The 6,768-nt window shown below is 39.6% G+C and overlaps 1 long non-coding RNA gene across 1 annotated transcript; it reads right to left on the bottom strand.

Moving 5' to 3' along the window:
* Positions 1–596: 596 nt before the first annotated feature.
* LOC142170528 (uncharacterized) lies at positions 597–2,616 on the bottom strand. Its single transcript, XR_012699755.1, has 2 exons — positions 1,652–2,616; positions 597–941 (listed from the first exon to the last, which is right to left on the bottom strand). It is a non-coding gene; the product is annotated as an uncharacterized LOC142170528 (long non-coding RNA).
* Positions 2,617–6,768: the final 4,152 nt, after the last annotated feature.

The following is a 6,768-nucleotide window of genomic DNA, read 5'->3' as shown; positions in this document are numbered from 1 at the left end:
GGGATGATCTAGCCCAGGCATTTTCTTGCCACTTCCAGTACAATCTCAAGATTATTCCGGATCGTCTGTCTTTGACGAAACTTGAGAAAAAGCACAATGAGAGTTTCAGGGAGTATGGTTTTAGGTGGAGAGAGCAGGCAACAAGGGTTGACCCTCCAATGAAAGAAAGTGAAATGGTGGATTATTTTCTGCAGGCCTTAGAACCTACTTATTACGGTCATCTGGTATCAGCTATAGGCAATTCCTTCAATGAAGTGGTAAAGATGGGCGGTATGGTAGAAGAAGGGCTCAATACAAACAAAATCATGAGCTATTCGGCTATTAAGGCAACCACCCAGGCCATTCAAAGCGGAACTGGGGGTAATTGGAAAGAAGAAGAAAGAGGATGTAGCAATGATCGATTCAGGAGCTTGGTTCGGACCCAGGGGTTCACCTCACCACTATCATCTGCCTCGTCCCCTCACGACCCAAACTGGAGGGCCATGACTAGCACCCGACCATACTTGCCGAGCACCAACGTACATTTTATCTAACTTTCTTTATTATCTTTTAGGGTTGACGAGATCAATATAAATGGTAGACATGGATCATGGACAACCAACAATAAAATAGGATGGCATGAACATACATAACATGGGATGACCAGACAATCAAGAAACTACATATAAGGTATGAGCTACCACGCTACCATGAAAGACTATACAACAAAAACCACCCGACAAGGCATACCAAACTATACATGAGTCGACACCTGTCTATGAGCCTCTAAAGGAACATAAGTGCTGCAACATAGCCGGAACAAGGCCCCGACATACCCATAATATCTATAACAAAAATGCATACCAAGACCATGGCAAGTCCGGAAAAGGGATCTCGCTAATCACTGCTGAACTGGACAGCCTACTGTGGTGGGGGAGCTGCACCTGCCTGTCTATCAGGACCTGCAGCACGACATGCAGCGTCCATAAATAAAAGGACATCAATACGAATAAAGTACTGAGTATATAAGGAAGGGAACCATAAATACAATCAGTAATGTAAGCAAGGATAGAAAATATACAACCTGTAACATCTTAGTACCTCTGAGGGCTACTGACATGAAATGCATGATACATATGTATAAATATATAAACCTTTAAAACATTCACCTCTGTGGGCATCATCATCATCATCATATCGTACCCGGCCATAATAGGCTCGGTAAAAAAACGTACCCGGCCATCATAAGGCTCGGTAGAATCGTACCCGGCCATGTGGAGCTCAGTAAAACCCAACTGATCAGTGGTTGCACAATAGGTGTCGTACCCGACCAACTATAGCGTGGCTCGGTAGAGTAAAATAGATACATATATATAATGCATGCTCGACTCATGGAATCACATTCTAAACCTTTCGGAGTGACATAAGGTCGGTATCCTCTGTACACGTTGTTAGGACTAACTCTTCACTATGAACCTTATAAGAATCAGAAAGTACCAACAACATTGATAACATAAGAATAAGAGAAGCAACATTAACATCAATCATTCCATAAGAGGGAAAACAATGTAAGTACTGCTAGCTTCTAAGAGTAAAGTATCTTGGAAGCTCGTTCATTACATTATGTACAATCGGAGTCGTGCAAAAGAAGAAAAGGGATAGCCTCACATACCTGGAGTAGGGAAAAATCCATCCGCCCTAAACTATAGCACTCAATTTTAACACAATGGTGCAGAAATTTCAGCATCTGGAGTCTCAGGTTCTCAGCTTATTAGCGTACATCCATATTAGAGTGACTCATGCAAGATATTATAGACAAGGCACTTGCTGATGACATTACTTTCCAAATAAAACAAGCAAAGTCACAAATAATATTTCTTTATTCTCCTTCCACCTATTCCCATTAGCATTACTTCAATAACCATGTATTCTACCTCCCCTAAAAGAAAATGAAATATTCGTCAACTTGCCAGAAACCAAGACCACTCCTCCAGCTTATAAGGAACTAGCTAGCTTAGCATTATCTTGTCCATACCATTCACTTGAGTACTTGACTTTGCCTGAGGTAGATCACAACCCTCTATCCCTATTAATCAATAATGGGCTCATCGACTACAAGGCAAAACAAGAAGTTTGAGGAGGCTTTGGCTTTATTTAACAAGGAAACTCCTGACCGTTGGCATAATATTGCCATGTGTGTAGGTGGAAAATCAGCAGAGTAAGTGAGGAGACATTATGAGTTACTTGTGAAGGACATCATGCAAATTGAAAATGGCCAAGAAAATTGCCATTGAGAGGGAAAAGGTTGAGGAAAACTCCACGAGATAGCCAGTCCACTCCATGGGTTTACCGAAAATGGCGATTAATTTCCTCCATTTTCATGGCTCACAATTAAGAACCTTGAATTCTTAGGACCAGGAATTCTGACTTTGTCACCAATTTTAGTACTGGACATTTCTATAATAACCTTAGTCGCACTCACCTCCCTTTTTGGTACTGTTTGAAGCAACTTCTTGGAATTTTGTACTACCTTGAAGATTAATTATTGAATGGCTCAAAAATTTGTAAACACTTAATGATAGGCATACTTCATAGTCAGCAAACTTCACATACGTGGCAAGGTTGCAATTCTTATAAGAGAAAGACAATGACTAAGCATGGGAAGTAAATATACTTAGAAATAAAGAGTAAAGATAAAGTCTAAGAATTTAAATTTTTGATATGTTAGGTTGCCACCCAATATAATGACTTAAAGAGTCATACATATAATTTAAGGGGTGTTGCCACGTGGGGGGAATTTAATCTTCATCCAACTTATTAGTTAATTAGGTAATGTCTCGCTATCCGGTAATTAACCAATTACCCGCATAATTAAAAATTACCCAAATTACTTAAAATACTACTAATTTTTAATACACTTTATACACCTTACTATAATATACTTTACTATCGTGGTTATGTAGTATCATACAAAATAAATACATGCACTATTATTTCATTAAAATATCCATTTATGAGTTCACAACCTTTTTATTTTGATAACCAATGAGAGGACAATTGGTTTTGTCAAAAAAATGATGTTACTAAAATAGAAGAATACAATTAACATGAATCAAACCATAAAGATTTGCTGGTTCAGTAATCCTATCTTGGGAACATTCATAGGTCCTAGTAAAAATCGTATTTAGTAAATTCTTTTGAAAAACAGTTTAAGTGACACAAAGATTATGCTCTCTTTTAAGTCATCCCACTTTCCATACAATTAGCAACAAAGAGAAATTGTAAAATTATAATATTAACACATCAAACAAAATCAACTCATTGTCATCGGTACATACGACATAATTCCTAAATCACAAATTATCACTTCCCCAACTAGAAATAGAGTACTAACATGTACATCTACCAACACCAACTTACCATTTGTTACATTAATTCGAGGTACACACAAACTGGTCAGAAAATACTGTCATTAGAAAATATTTAAATATATGAACACAGAGAACATAATTATACATATATTTTCTCAACTTCTAATTTTTCCTAATCTCATATAAAGAGTACAAATTTTCATACACTTAATTCTTAAAATGGTAAAAAAGATATCCTTCTTTTTTTGCGAAAAGAAATAATTTATATCTTTACAATAAAGAAAATCTCATAAACTATATCATATTATGTGTACAATTTAAAGCATTTTCGGAAGTAGTAATATTAATAACTATTTAAAATCATATTTTTCAAAATTTTTATAAAAATGCTCCACTCAAAATACCACATCAGACATATATATAACGGTATCAAGGTTTTTAAACTTACGGGGTGTAACATCCCCACCACTAAACCAACCCTCATACCCTGTATAATCCACCCCAATACTACTACCCACCACCAGACCCCCATTTTTCTGTCCACCATGCCTAAACATACAGCCAACCTCGGCCCATGCACAATGGCATGCGCCAGTCCCACAAAATACATACCCAACTCCACAAAATGCCTATCCATCCCTAAGAGCCTACCGGAACCCTCCTAGATCAGATTTCCGGCCCAACCAAACATTTAAGAACGAGAGGTTGCAAAAGAAGAAAACCTTCACTCCATTGGGAGAATCCTATACCAGTTTGTTCGATAGGTTGAGATAATTGGGTATGCTGAGTTCGATCCAGCCAAAACTGCCAAACCCTCCCCCGAGAAATCTTGATCACTCTGTGAGTTGCGAATATTGTTCTGCTGCTCCGAGGCACGACACAGAGAAGTGCTGGCAATTGAAAATAGCTATTCAAGAGCTCATTGATACTAATCGGATTGAGGTCCAAGCTCTGAAGGCACCCAATATCACCCAGAACCCGTTGCCGGCCCATCCCGAGACAAATATGATCGATAGTGCATAGGGGAGGGGAGCCCAAGAAGCCTTCATAAACCATCATGATGATTCGGTCCAGTGAATTCAGGCCTGTTGAAAAACCAACAAGTGAGAAATCAGTGATCCGGTTGAGCGGGGCAAACAGTGAACCATCTGCAGTAGCTAAGAAGGGGACCCCAAGTGATGTAGCAATAAAACAAGAAAGAACAAAAGTGGTGGTGCCTGGGGGTGGCGAACAAGCCTGTCATAATTGTGGAGGGTGCTCGCACAGATCTTGTAATTATCAAACCTGTCACCTAATTACCAATAGTCAACAACAATGCTATCCCGTGGAATTATGAACGAGTGACAGTGACTTACAAAAGGAAGGAGGTTAAAGAAGAAGTTTGTGAGACCCATGGTTTGACTCAATCGGGGAGATGCTTTGCCCCCGAAAAGTTGAGAAAAGCTAAGATTTCCAAAGATAACCCAGTGCTGGTGAAGAAAGCTGTGACCGAGGAAGAAGTGGAGGAATTTTTGAGAAAGATGAAAGTGCAGGACTATTCTATTGTGGAGCAGTTGAGGAAGACACCGGCTCAGATTTCACTATTGTCATTATTGATCCATTCAAACGAGCACCGTCGGGCTTTGATGAAGATCCTGAATGAGGCCCACGTTCCTGACAAAATCTCAGTAAATCACTTGGAAAAGATAGCTAACAAGATATTTGAGGTAAACCGAGTCACTTTTTCTGTTGATGAATTGCCCGTAGAAGACACTGAGCACACTAGGGCCCTTTATCTTACGGTAAAGTGCGAAGATTCTGTGGTTACTCGAGTGTTGATCGACAATGGTTCCAGTGCCAACATTTGCCCTCTCTCCACCATAAACAAGTTGAAAGTGGAGGATGAGAGAATTCACAAGAACAGTATCTGCGTTCGGGGATTTGATGGCGGAGGCAAAGATTCAGTCGGGGACATAGTGCTTGAGCTTACAATAGGGCCAGTTGAATTTACCATGGAATTCCAGGTGCTCAATGTGACTGTTTCTTACAATCTAGTGTTAGGTCGACCCTGGATTCATGCTGCCAAAGTGGACCCGTCTACTCTGCATCAAATGGTCAAGTTTGAATGTGATAGACAGGAAATTATTGTGCACGGTGAAGACAATTTGTATGTTCTTAGTGATGCCATTGTTCCGTTCATAGAGTTTGAAGACGACAAGGGGCCATGGTTTTATCAAGTTTTTGACACGGTATCGATAGAGAAAATTCTAGAAGGGAAGTGCGTTCCAACTCCGAGGGTAGTTGCTGCATCAGTTATAGTAGCCGTTGAAATGTTGAAAAATGGTTTTGTACCGGGCAAAGGTTTGGGTACATCTCTGCAAGGTATCGTACAGCCGGTGTCCCTCCCTAAAAACATGGATACATTTGGTTTGGGGTTCAAGCCCACAATTGCGGACATAAAAAGATCCAGAAAGTTGAAATAAAGGGCATGGGTCCTCCCAAAGCCCATCCCACGGCTCTCTAGATCATTTTTCAGGCCTGGCACCAAGAAACGCCTAGTAACAACAGTTCCCAGTTCTGTGGTTGGTCCTGATAAAGAGTTGATTGAAAGGTTCGAGAAGTTATTCGATGATGTGAACATAGTGGAAGCTGGAGAGGGTTCCAGCAAGGCGGATGTGCAATTTGTTGGGCCCAGTGCAAAGATTAACAATTGGGAAGCTACTCCTCTCCCCACCAGGAAGGAGTTTTGGTAGTTTGCTTTGATTTTCTTTTAGTTTATCTGGATTATTCTAGGGTTGTAATTCAGATTCTATGTTCCATCCATTTGGATGTATAAACCTTGTTATCTTTTAATTTCAATGAAATACAATTTCCCTTTTTCCTCATTCCTGACAGTTTTATTTTTGTTTTCTTTTCTTCCTTGTACAGTTCTTTTTATATTGGTTTTAATAACATGACATACATGAGGAATCTTCGGCCCAGTCTTAAAAGCCAATCTAATTCTGAAATAGTAATTCAAGAAATAGAGTGTGATGATGAATCGGAATATGATGAGGATGAGGCCTTTGAAGAGATTAGTAAAGAATTAAGCCATTTTGAAGAAAAACCCAAGCCTAACCTGAGTGATACAGAAGCAATCAATTTGGGGGACCCAGATAATATTAGAGAAACTAAAATAAGTGTCCATCTTGAACCTCAACTCAGGGAGGAGATAATTAAAACGTTACTTGAGTACAAAGACGTCTTTGCATGGTCATATGATGACATGTCGGGTTTAAGCACTGACTTGGTGGTTCACAAATTGACCACTGACCCAGCATTCCCTCCTATCAAGCAAAAGCTGAGGAAATTTAAAACTGATATGAGTATGAAGATAAAAAAAGAGGTCACCAAGCAGTTCGATGCAAAGGTCATTCGAGTCACTCGATATCCCACTTGG

This window comes from Nicotiana tabacum, chromosome 16 (genome assembly GCF_000715075.1).
Source record: "Nicotiana tabacum cultivar K326 chromosome 16, ASM71507v2, whole genome shotgun sequence".
Classification (NCBI taxonomy): Eukaryota; Viridiplantae; Streptophyta; class Magnoliopsida; order Solanales; family Solanaceae; genus Nicotiana; species Nicotiana tabacum.
Note: the sequence above shows the minus strand (reverse complement) of the source record. Positions and strands in the feature narration are given on the sequence as shown.